Raw genomic sequence first — 14,050 nt, forward strand, 5'->3', positions numbered from 1 at the left:
ATCAGGGACAGAAAAGGACAGAAAAACACCTACGTTCAGAGTTAAGGGGGAAATTCGGGTACTCGGTCGAAAAATGTCGATTCTTTGAAAATATTACAATAATTTTGTTACCTTAGGACGCAGCCAATGGACCATGCTGGCGGGCGTAGGGTTGCCGTATGGCGTATTTAAAGGGCTGGCTATTTAAAAGCCAGAGCACCTGTCACAGTCAATTTACTTCATTGAATGTATTTCTCTTATTTTCAAAGATTTTTCGACTGTTTTTTTTTTTGAGTTTAGGTGTTCAACAGCTATACAAAAGTGTAGGCTTTGTTCAGGGCGCCGGAGTGACGTAGTTATGGGGGAGGAGCAGGTGGCATGTGGTGACTCACACGACCTTGAAACCCAAACGCCACCCTCCCTCACGGGCCTCACCGAGGTAGCTGCCACTGACATGTTGCCACAAAACATAATGGAGAAACATGATATGTACTGGGAAGAAGAGGAAACATACAACATCTCACCACGGTCTGATCACGTGTTGGACTCGTAATCGCCAGCAGGTACCCTCCTGACATGAGCAAATGCTCTTTATCGTTGATCTATGGGTACTGTCAGGACCTCACACCATACACCCCATCCCCCTTGCTCAAGGGGGGACAGTAACCACTCCTAGTCAACGGAAAGAATCTGGCCAGAGCGGGGTCGAACCGCCGCCCTGTCAGACCGTGAAGCCTGGCAGCGCAGCCCTCTGCCAGTTGCGCCACGAAGTGTGTGTGTGTGTTTACCTATTTGTATTTACCTATTTGTAGTCTACAGGGCCCGAGCAAAGCTCTAATAGTTCCGTTTCCATATCTACATTCATCCAGCCTTTCCTCCATTTGATGGACACTGCTCACCTCCACCACTTCTTCCCACGAGCTGTTCCATGTGTCAATGCTTCTATGTGGAAAACTATACTTTTTCAAGTCACTCAAACAGGTTCCTTTATTAAGTTTCTTCCCATGTCCTCTCAGCCCCTGCATTCTCACAGTAGAGAAGAGATCATCTCTATCCACCTCATTAAACTTATTTACCAACATATACAGCGTGATCAGATTTCCTCTCTCCCTTCTTTGTTCCAGTGTCGTCAAGTCCATCTCCCTCAATCTGTCTTCATACATCATATTTGATAGTTCTGGGACCATTTTAGTTGCAAGTCTCTGTATCCTTTCCAACTTTCTGATATCCTTCGTTTTGTGAGGCGACCACACAACTGCAGCACATTCAAGTTTTGGTCTTATCAGTGTTGTTATAATTTTCTTCATCATTTCCTTGTCCATATAATGGAATGATACCCTTGTATTTTGCATCATCCTGTAAGTTTCTCCAAATAACTTGTTTATATGCTTTTCTGGGGATAGTGTGTCTTGCATCATTACTCCTAAATCTTCTTCTTCATGTACCACCTTTAAATTTTCTTCTCCCATCCTGTATGTTTTCCTCAGTCTTTTTTTGCTGTTCCCCATTTCCATAACATGACATTTGTTTGCATTAAATTCCATCTCCCATAACTGGCTCCATCTATACACTCTGTCCAGGTCTTTTTGGAGTTCTTCACAGTCTTCCTCCGTCTTCACTTTTCTTATTAATTTTGCATCGTCTGCAAAAAGACTCATATAACTTTTTTTACCCATTGGCATATCATTTATATATACTATGAACATTATTGGTGCCAGAACTGAGCTACTACTTAAAGGAAAAAGAACGGAAACAAAGCTGAATGAGGTCATTCAAACAGTGTTTGATAATAATTACAATGTATGGAGGAAGAATAGAAAGGGTAAAGGTGGTGGAGGAGTGATGATAATGACGAGGAAGGAGGTATTAGTGAAATCAGTAGTATATGGAGAAGGAAAGGCAGAAATTGTGTGTAAATCTGGAAAACAAAAACAGAGAAATGATGACGATGATAGCAACCTATGTACCACCAAGAACAAACTTATGGAGTAAAGAAGAATATGAGATCTTGATTGAAGATACCATTCAGAGTTTGAGTTACTTACTCAAAGCAAACAAAAGTCTTGTTAGTTGGTGACTTCAACTGTAAGGAGGTAAATTGGGAAATATTTGAAAGTGGAGGTAGTGAAATGGCATGGGGGGAAAGATTTTTAAGATTGTCTATGGAGAATTTGATGATGCTGTGGGTGAAGGAAAACACAAGATACAGAAATGACGATGAACCAGAGAGGCTGGACCTGGTGCTAACAAAGGGAATGCACTTGGTAAATGAATTAAGGTATGGGTGCCCCCTGGGAAAGAGTGATCACGTGATAAAAGAGATGGAAACAGAGGAGGAAGGCACTGAGGGGGACGAATCACATAAAAGAAACAGGCGAAACTATAGGAAGGCGGACATGGAAAATCTTAAGAAATACTATGGAGAACTAGACTGGGAAAAGTTGAGGAGAAAAAGCGAGGTGCAGGAAAAGTATGATATTTTTATGGAGGCGTATGAAACAGGAGTTATGAAATATGTCCCATTATATAAACCCAAAGAAAAAGGAAAGAAGGATTGGTTTAATGCAAGATGTGCAGATGCAAAGGAAAAAAGAGACAAAGCGTGGAAGAGATTGAAAAGAAATAAGAATCAAAGGAATAAAGAAGATTTTTAGATAGCAAGAAATGAATATGTGAAAATAAGGAGAGAAGAAGAGGAAGGATACGAAAAGGATATTGTTGAAAAATGTGAGGAAGAACCTAAACTGTTTTATAGATTCATAAATGGAAAAATCAAACCAAGGGAAAAAATAGAAAGACTGAAAGATGGAAATAAGATAATCGAAGATCCTAAAGACATGACTGAGCTGCTAAACAAGAGGTTCCAGCAAGTTTTTACAAAAGAATCACAATTCAATGAACCACAAGATGACAAGATAAATGTTCATATGGATGAAGTCGTAGTAACTAAAGAGGAGATATATAAAATAATGGAGGAGCTGGAAGAGAGGAAAGCAATAGGACTGAATGGAGTCTCAGGTTTTATATTGAAAGAATGCAGAAATCAGCTGGTTGGACCAGTATATGATATTATAAAGTGCTCAATATCAACTGGTAAATTACCAGAGAATGGCGGAGGGCTGAGGTGGTCCCTATATATAAAAGCGGGAAAAAGGAAGAACCTCTGAACTACAGACCAGTATCATTGCCCAGTGTAGTTTGTAAAATATGCGAGAAAGTGATAAAGAAACAATGGACGAAATTTCTAGAACATAATATAATTACAGAAAAACAGTATGGCTTTAGAAAAGGGCACTCATGTGTAACAAACTTACTGAGTTTTTACTCAAGAATGACAGACATAACACAGGAGAGGAACGGATGGGCTTTTGATAAAGTTCCACACACAAGACTACTATGGAAGCCGGAAAATAAAGGAGGATTGAAAGGGAAAATTAAAAACTGGATGGAAAGTTACTTAAGGGGAAGAGAGATGAGAACAGTGGTAAAGGACAAGAAATCGGAATGGAGAACTGTAGATAGTGGAGTGCCCTAAGGATCGGTATTGGCACCAATACTTTTCCTAGCACATAAATGATATGCCAGAGAAAGTAGCAGTTACATGAGCCTGTTTGCAGACAATGCAAAATTGCTGAGACATAAAAAACAGTAAAGACTGTGAAATTCTGCAAGAGGACCTGAATAAGATTTGGGACTGAAGTATGAAATGGAAGATGGAGTTCAATGTGAAGAAATGTCATGTAATGGAAATGGGAAAGAGTGAAGGGAGACCAAAAGGGACATATAGAATGGGAGATGGAGAAATATTGAAAAAAGTTCAAGAAGAGAGAGATCTAGAAGTGACAATACAGGATAATCAACAGCCTGAGTCATGTTAATAGGATATTCAGTGATATGTATAGAATGGTATGAAATATAGGATTAGCATTCCACTACATGGATAAGGATATGATGAAAAAAATAACCACTATGATTAGACCAAAATTGGAATATGTAGAAACTGTGTGGTCTCCCAATAAAAAGAAACACATAAAAAACTAGAAAGAATACAAAGGATGGCAATGAAAATGGTTCCAGAACTGGAGGGATTGACATATGAAGAAAGGATAAAGGAAATGGACCTGCCAACACTGGAACAAAGAAGAGAAAGGGGAGACCTAATACAAATTTATAAACTATTGATTAAAATGGAAGAAGTAAACAATGAAGAGTTACTACTAAGAGAAGGAAGAAAAAACAGCAACACACGAGGAAACAGTAAAAAATTGAGGAAAGGAAGATGCCTGAGAGACATAAAGAAATATAGCTTCCCGCAAAGAAACATAGAGGTTTGAAAAAGACTAAGTGAGGATGTAGTATCGGCGAAGAGTGTGTATAACTTTAAGGAAACACTGGATAAATACAGATATGGAGACGGGACCACACGAGCGTAAGCCCAGGCCCTGTAGAACTACAACTAGGTACATTGCACGATCATTATCTTTTAAAATACATGGTAATTCATGAGATAACAATTGAAATATATGTTTAATAGGTTGTTTATATTATAGGGGCTATATAAATTAAAATATGTTATAGTGTGTTCATTGGAAACAGAAATTAACAGCTAAATATTGCCCCGCTATCTTGATCTTGATGTCACAAGTGTCGTGAGATTTCTTTCAAAACAGGCCGTTGTATCGGCAGCTTCTGTGAAGAGGAAACAAACCATGCAGTGTTCTACTCGAGGCAAAATATCATTGCCTACATCTTGCAGACCACATACTCTCCAAGAACTCTTTCACTGCCTCAATCACTCGTCCCTTCATCTCCACTCCCGTAAATCTGGCCGACACAAACTTTTGTTTACACTTGACGGGCCTCCCTCCGCTGACCTCTTCGTCACTCACTAGCCCCCTAAAACACTCCATGAGTGACTCACGATCACACAAACACGGAACGCATGCTTAACCCGGTAGCAGCAGGGATCATGTTTCTTAATGGTCCCTCTGAGTGAGAAAAATGAGAAATAATCACCCCTCACACAAACCATTTCATAATAAATATCAAAGCATTTGTGATCAGATTAAGTATCATCTATTTTGGTGGGGTTATATCATGGCACAAATTTGGCCCGTCGCTGCTACAAGGTAAAGCCACAAATTTGTCCTGTCGCTGCTACTGGGTTAATAGCAGCCACTCCTGTCAAGATAGAGAGAGGCAGAGGATGAGTCTATAATTTTGGTTAATAAACACAACTAATCCTTATCACGTGCTCTCTTACATCTGTGAATGTTTCAGTGTACAGCCGAGCTTACTGCACCAAGTGGTGCCACTTGTTCTGAGTAAAGTGTAACAGAGGTTATCTTAATAGGGTTCACTATCCCATCTTTGTCCAGCATCGCATTGGGGTAGTAAAAGAGGGATATTATTTAAAAACTCACAATATTTTGTAGATTTATTGAATAGCTTAGGAAAGAGGTGACACAATAAACTGTTTATTTTGATGTACACTTGTTGATACCTTAATTAGCAAGCCACCCTTCCAATTTTTAGACAAAGCTTGCTCTCTTAGAAATAAAGTGTCTTGAAAACAAACATCACTTAAGTGCTGTGGCAACCTGTGTTTTGTTATGCCTGTGTGGGGTAAATATGAACTCTGCCATCACTGTAGCATTTGGATGCATTTCAACCCTCAGATAGTGGCCTATTTTTGCTATATTGACTAATCAACCAACTTTGAGTAACATAGCCTTGAATAATATAGCTGCCTTTGGGAGGCTCTCCTCCCATTAACCCCCACTAGACAACCTGGATGTCACACCTACCATGTGTCTCAGGGTAATGGGTTCTTAATCATCAAAGGCTCAAAGGCCAATGAGACAAAGACGAGCGCCACAGACACGTGCAACTATGGCTCATGCCCCCAACTCTATCTTTACTATGAGAGAATAACCAACACCACAAATATGTCTGGGTGACAAACAATGCCTCTCTGAAAAGACAAATAGATCACTGTATGATCAAATTAATAAAATAAATTAATTAATGTGTGTGTGTGTGTGTGTGTGTGTGTGTATTTACCTAGTTGTGACACGGGAAAAGAGCTACACTCATGCTGTCCCGTCTTCATATCCTCTCTTATCCAACTTTCCCTTAAAATCATGAATGTTTCTTGCACAAACCACCTCCTCCTCCAGTCTATTCCATAGCTCAGTGCTTCTGTTTGTGAAGCTAAACTTTTTCACATCTCGCTTACACATGGTCGCCCTCAACTTCTTTCCATGTTCTCTCGTTTCTCTCTCGCTCCACACTCACGGGTCCTCTCTATCCAGATTCTCCACCCCGCTCGCCACCCTGTACACCGATATCAGGTCTCCTCTTTCTCTTCTCTCCGGGGTTGTGAGCCCCATGCTATTAAGTCTCTCCTCATAAGTCCGATCGCTAAGTTCTGGTACCATATTAGTTGCCACTCTCTGTACTCTTTCCAGCTTTTTTATGTCGTCTTTTCGTGAGGAGACCAGACCACTGCTGCATACTCCAACCTTGGCCTTATCATTGTAACTATTATTTTCTTCATCATCTCCTCGTCCAAATACTTAAGTATGTTCTTAGATAACAAGACATCGAACGGCAGAGTTACCTTTGCGTTAATGTGCAGCAAACGACAAAATAATTAAGTTCCTAGATTACGATTTAGTACAGTTTGCCTTAAAAGGAAGAAAATGGAAAAAGAGAAAAGGTTCTTTTGAAGCGGCAGCTGGAGGGGCTTCCCTACGATTAGCTGATGGTTTTGTGAACATGCTTGTGATTCGCTGCAAGGCCAATGACGTCATCAACCAATCAACGGCCTCGCTGACTTAGCGCGCCTCTAACTACCATCTAAGGTTTGCTTTGTGAATCTGACGCTAATGTCGGTCGCTAAATCAATAGTGCGTAGTTATGTTAGTTCATAGTTAGTGAGTAATGTGTGAATTCCACCCCTGACTCACTTCTGCCTCTCCCTCCCCACACCCTTCCCATTTCCCTTTTTGTGTGTGTATGTGCGTGTGCGTGCGAGTGTGTGTGTGTGTATGTATGTGTGTGTGTGTGTGTTCATATAATCTAATGGGGAAGGAGAAAGGGAGGAAGAGAGTGATAGAGTGAGAGATAAGGCTAAAGATAAGAGGGTGTGAGAAAGAAGGAAACAAGGGAAATGAGTGGAGGAAATGGGATGGGAAAAGAAGAGAGAGGGATGGTCAGGTAAAGGTGAGGTAGAAGGGAGAGAAAAAAGGTGTGAGTGGAAGGGAAAGAGATTAAAAGAGAAAGACTGGGAGGGAGGGTAAAGGAAAAGAAGAAAAAATGAGGAGAAAAATACAGGGATGGAGAGGGAGAAGAAAGAAAGGAAGTGGGGGAGGAGTTAACCAGGGAAAAGAGTAACGGCACAAGAGGCCGTGACGGAGAAATAAAAAATAGGTAGGTGACGTAGGTGTGTTCCTACCTACGTTGATTTATATCATTTTCATTTTTAGACTAGAAAATGCTTATTTCACTGCAAAAATATTTGAAATAATAAGTATTTAAAAATACCTATAAACCACAAAATCCCGCGATACAGCGAGACCGCGATACAGCGAGACCGCGATAAGTGAACCGCGATATGGCGAGGGATTACTGTATTCAATAGCGTCATTTGAAATTTGGTGTGTGTGGCGATCCCGGATACGGCGCAGGGCGCAGTTTTGGCCCGGCCGTAGTGAGTTTCTTTATGTGCACCATTTAATTCTGCATGTTTTCATATATATAATACATGAAGATTATGTAGAGTTTATGGTTCAAAACTTGTTATATTGAATAGTGATATTTGAAATTTGGCGCCCGCGCCGATCTCGGATATGGCACAGGGCACTGTTTTGGCCCGGCCGTAGTGAAGGGGTTAAATATATTTGAGAGATTTTTTGCCACGTACGGAAATCACGCAGTTTCACTCACAGTCTCCTTAACAGAGGGGGGGGTTGAAATACTGCAATATGTTCCATTATTACCTTGATGATACCCCTGCGTACCTAATTTTACGCCAATGTACCTCAATGATACCCCAATGTACCCCATTTTTTTTTTCTGCAAGGGAGACAGCTCAAGGGCACTAAGACAAAGTAGCAACAATAAAGCCCACCAATCGCTGCTCCAGCAAAGGACAAACAGAACAAGAGGCCAAAAGAGAGGTCAATTTTGGGAGAAGAGATGTCTTGACACTCCTCTCTTGAAAGAGGTCAAGTCAAAGCAGGAGGAAATACAGATAAAGGAAGGCTGTTCTAGAGTTTACCAGCAGAAGGGATAGAAGAATGAAGATGCTTGTTAACTCTTGCATAAGGGATTTGGACAGTATAGGAGTGAGCAAGAGTAGAAAGTCGAGCTGGGCAACGGGAGGAGGGGAGGCATGCAGTTAGCAAGTTCAGAAGAGCAGTCAGTATGAAAATATTGTTAGAAGATTGAGAGATGCAACATTGCGGTGGACTTCAAGGGACTTTAAAAGTTATTCCATAAAATAGCTGAACATGACATGTTTCCTGTGAAAGTTTGGCAGCTGTACGACAATTCCTTCCCTTTCAAATAAATTGATTTGTATTACTAATTTCGTGGTCCCCTACCTGCAGAAACCTCTGTTTCTTTTTTTTTTTTTTTTTAATGTTTTTTTGGTTTTTTTTGTTTTTTCCCTTTTTGAAATAAAAAATCAGATTTTTTCGATTTTGTCAGATTTCAAATTGAACAGATATGCGACATGGTAGTACATTTGTGGAAAAATACATAAGGGTATGATCAATAAGTAATGAATGAAACACATTGCAGGTATCAACCCCCAGTATAGGTACCCCCTTAGTGAAACCGTGATTTCAACACCTGGAAAAATCTCTCAAATATATTTAACCCCTTCTATACGGCCAACTACAAAAAACGTCTACTGTGCCAGATGCCAGATCAAAATGCGTAATTTCAAATATCACTATTCAATATAACAAGTTTGGACCATAAACTCATCTACATGTGGTAGTATTAATAATAATCTTCATTATATATAATAAATGACATAAAAAAAACTCACCTCGGCGGGCCAAAAAGCACCTTATGCCGATCCGGAATCACACCACACACCATTTCAAATGAACCTTACCATATAAACATATCTCGCATCACACCACACTACTCACAATATCATGTCATATTGCTATAGTTCGGCTCATTATAGTCGTTGTTCACTTTTTCCTATTTTTAGGTTATTTAATATTTCAAATATTTTTTGATTTTGATTTTATTAAATATTTAAAAATGAAAATATAATATAAATCAACGTGGGTAGGAACACACCCTCGCCAAATCTACCTATTTTTTTTCCGTCCACGGCTCTTTTGCTAAGCACTTTTCCCTAGTTACTACTTCCCCCTCCCTTCCTTTCTCTCTTTCTCTTCTCTCCTTTCCCTTTTGCTTTTTCTTTTTTCTCTTCTTCCCTTCTCCTTTCTCTTTCTTTTTAATCTCTTTCCTTCCTCTCACCTTTTTTTCTCTTCTCCACTCACCTTTTCTGACCATCCCTCTCTCTTTTCCATCCATTCCTCTCCTCCATTCCATCCATTTCTTCTTTCATTTCCCCTCCCTTTTCTTTCTCACACCTCTTATCTTCACGCTCTCTCTCTTCTCCTTCCCCATTAGTTTATATCCACACACACACATACATACACACACACACACATACACACACACACACAAACACACAAACACTTTAAACACTGGAAGGTGAAGTGGTGAGGTGGGAGTGGGTCAGGGGAGAATTGGGGGGAGTGGAAAAGTCAACTCACTAACTATAAAAACTAATATAATTATTTTACCGACATTTAGCCTTTTATTGATTCACAAAAAACATTAGCGTGCAAAATGTAGTTAAGTAGCGCTAGCTGCAGCGAGCGAGGCCGTTGATTGGTTGATTGAGCCATTGCCTTGCAGCGAAATTAACGCACATAAACAAAAAACGGCCAGCCAAATCGAGGGCCCCTCCTCTGCTGCCTTCAAAAAGAAACCCATTCTCTTTTTCTTATTCTTCCTTTAAGGCTGTACTAAATCGTATAAACTAACTTATTATTTTTTTGTATTTTGTACTTAATTAACTATTAACATAACTCTCTCGATGTCTAACTTATTCAAGAAGAACATAAAAAAAAAAAAAAAAAGGAAGAGGAGAGATTGAGGCAGGAAGAGAGCAAATTCAAAATAATGTGGCACATATACATATACCGAGGCAGACAAGGACGGACAGAAGGAACAAGGAAAAGTTAAGACTGTCTTGCCATATCTGCAGCCCAACTCATGGGCTGTCACCCGACAAAGGTCCATGGTCCCACGGAGGGACAAATGTAGAGATGGATGGATGATCGAATGGATGAGGAGGTAGGAAGATGAAGGAGGAGGGAGGTCTGGCAATCCCCTGGCCGGGCGTCGGTGTTGCCATACCACCCACACTTATCATATGCCTCTCAAAGGGCGTATATCTCATCATTTTATAAAGAAATGGGCTTCCTCTACTCGCTAAGTTATATTTCAAGTTGAAAAACGCGATTTATAAGCATTTATACACAAATATGATAATATTGTTAGCGTTTACTACACCTTCGAGGCAGTAGTTATTTAACATATTTAGCGTCACACAGAGCGCAGTAAAGCTTTGTAAATCCACGCGCTTACCCGTGACATCATCAATTAGTTGCTAGTTATTACCACGCGAGCTTTGTGGATCGCAATGTTCTCAAAACTACGAACAAAGGGCCCAAAAACTACGCACTAAGCCTTTGTGAATCTAGTCCCAGGTCATGTCCTGACTGAACCCTGACCTGACTCTCCCTCAGGACCTTACCTGACTCTCCCTCAGTACCTGACCTGACTCTCCTCACTGTCCCTCCTCCCCACACCCTTTTCCTTTCTTCTTGTTTTCATCCTCTCTGTCTCTCCCTGTTTCCTCCACTCCTTTTCCTTGTTCTCCCCTCTTACATCCTCTATCGGTATTTTTTCATGACTCACTCTGTCCCTCTCCTCCCTTTCCCCTTTCATATTTACCTTATTGTGATATAAAGGAAGTGAGCTATGCTCATATTGTCTTTCTCTGAGTATTCTTCCGCCCCGCTCAACAAACTAATTCCTGCGTGAAATTCGTATTTACGAACCAAATGTCGAAACAAGACTTATGGAATCATTTATTGGGACCTCGTCGTAACGACGAAATGTCGTAGAAAGTGTTTATTAGAGTATGGGAAAGATTTGTAAGAGTGTGGGGAGGGTTTATAAAGCCTTAAAATATATATAAATAATAAAAAAATATAAGGTTGCTACTTCACAGATTTTCACCTATCGTGGGGGGTTCCGGAACCTAACCTCAGTGATAGATGAGGGATTACTGTATGACAAGTTTTCAGCCACAAACTCAATATAATCATCATGTATTATATATGAAAACATGTAGAATTAAATGGTGCACATAAAGAAACATAAAATATTTGATAATTTTGAGATGTAAGGATAAATAGAGATAAAATACTCATATATTGGCTAAAGCGAGCCAGGACGCAGTATACGCGTCCTCGTGTTGAAGGGGTTAAACTACTCCAACCTAACTTTACATAACCTTCTAAAGGTGGCGTTTCACCCCCATCGACCCCCCTTCTGCTATGGAGACTGAGTGAAATTGCATGTTTTCCGTACGTGGTAAAAAATCCCTGAATGTATGGAGTTTTCCAACATCTAGGTAAATGTGAGGAATTTTCCTACATCTAGCGTATTTTTCAACCCCCCATAACTCAAAAACTATGTGTTTGCGATACATTTCATGTTTACAGCTGCATTCCCCGCAGTCTCAAAGGTCCTCTAGCCAATTTTGGTTGAGAGGGGTGAGTATGGGCAAACACTAAAATAATACCGGTCAGTTTAGGGGCCGTACTACAAGTCCAATCCAAGAAGTTTCAGGTCCCTACAGAGTTATGGATGAATAACTCTGCAGGGACCCAAAACTTCTCGGATTGGACTTGTAGTACAGACCTAATATCACAGATGTCTTATCCTCTGGCTCCTTCTCATGACCTCTCTTTTGTCTGATTCCTTGAAATTTATCATTTACATTATTTCTCTTTTTCACCTCTTTCTCTCTATAATGTTGTCTTCCATTCCTTCTAGTACTCTCTCTACAATCCTCTCTTCCTTTCTCTTTCATCTTTTTTAATGTGTATTATCTTTTCAATCAACCTATAATTCTCTTCTAAGAGATTTCTCAATTCCTCTCTCATTCTCTCTATTACACTCTGCTTTTCAAAATTATTCTCTCTCCTTAGCCATTTAACCCTTTCCATCCGTGACGCAGACGTCAGCATCACAGTATGGAAAGGGTCAAGAGGAAATGGAAGAGGATTAATCCTCTTCTAAACCTCTCAATCCTCCTCTAAATTCCTCTTCCATTTCCTCTTAAGAGGTTTAAGAGGATTAAGAGGTGTAAAAGAGGGCTAACCCTTTCCATATGGTGATGCCGTTGGACGCTGATGTCGGCGTCGCCGGAGTGAAGGGGTTAAGCTCTTGTGCACTCTTTTATCACTTGCAGTTGACATTTCCTAGAGAACCACAACCTTATCCTTTGCTCCTGCAGGTGTTGATAAAGGGCCACCCCAATCTCCTCATAACCTATGTGTTACCAGCTTACACACTGATCACATTGCAAACTTTTGTCTTCCATTCCAACCTTTCTCCCACATCAGCCACAATCCTTTTATTCTCCAGTTTCCCTTTTTCTTTCCTGGCTGCTTCCTCTTCCACAGCATAGTCCTCACATTTCCCATCTCTGCCAAGGTGGGCAAAATATCCACAGGCAGACATTTTTTCCCTCTCGCCCCGCTCCAAGCCATGGTGCCAGCTGGTGGCTGTTGCTTCTTTTCTTTTATATGTAGCTATTCAGTTCAGTTCAGCCTGCAGTAAGATGTGCGTATGTATGGAGGGCCTAAGCAACTTCCTAAAGAATGTTTGAAGGGCACAAATGAGAGAATGAAAGTAGGGTCCCATGGCCGGTAATTCTTTACAAGAGGACCGCCTCCCCCTCCGCCACTCCAGCCCCTCCTACCCCCTAACACAAGCCTGGTTACCTGTGGGGAACCGGGGGTTTTGGGGGGGAAGGCAAAATCACTGAAAAATGGGCTTCCAAAATTTCCCTAGAAAAATCCCTAAAATAAGGAAAATTCCCTGGTCATGAGAGTAGGGCAAGTCCCTAACTTTATAACCTTTAATGGGGGGGTTAGCAGGGGGGGTCGAGGTAAGGTTATGTAAAGTTCGGTTAGTTTAAATATGCTCCCCCACCAAAAAATGTAGGGGGGTCCAGGGGGGCCACATCCCCCCTTGGTTAGCAGGGAGGTAGAGGAGGGCGAAGCCCCCCAGTTAGCTGTCAGGTCATAAAGCTCGGTTGGGGTACTTTAAGGGGGGCAACTATGGGGGGTGCACAACCCCTTGGTTAGCAGGGGGGTCGAGGGAGGCAAAGCCCCCTGTTAGCTGTTAGGTTATAATGTTGGGGACTTTCCTTACTTTCGAGACAAGGGAATTTTCCTTATTTTAGGTATTTTTCTAGGGAAATTTTGGAAGCCAAATTTTCAGTGATTTTGCCTTCCCCCCCAAAACCCCCAGTTCCCCACAGGTCCCCAGGCTTGTGTTGGGGGTAGGAGGGGCTGGAGTGGCAGAAGGAGAGGTGGACTTCTTGTAAAGAATTACCCCATGGCCTAAAATAGATAGGACTGGGTGATATAAATGCCAACCATTGACTGGAAATTGCTGCCAGTTGGAATAAATTATTTTGCATGGTATTGGTATGCTTAACCCCACTATTTTTGATATGGCAAGTGGGTAAATCTTAAGAATAGCGGCTCCTAGAGGGTGCGCATTTAGGGCACGGTGTGATGGTAATTACATTTCTAGCACGTACGACGGGGTTTTGACAAGCGGACAGGCGTATTTGTCACAAGGGGTTTATTTTTCCACGCTGGCCTCACGATTTCTTTTAAGTTGATGGGCGATGAGACTGCGAGCTCCGGGGTGAAGAAAGGGA

This window comes from Eriocheir sinensis, chromosome 65, assembly GCF_024679095.1.
Source record: "Eriocheir sinensis breed Jianghai 21 chromosome 65, ASM2467909v1, whole genome shotgun sequence".
NCBI lineage: Eukaryota > Metazoa > Arthropoda > Malacostraca > Decapoda > Varunidae > Eriocheir > Eriocheir sinensis.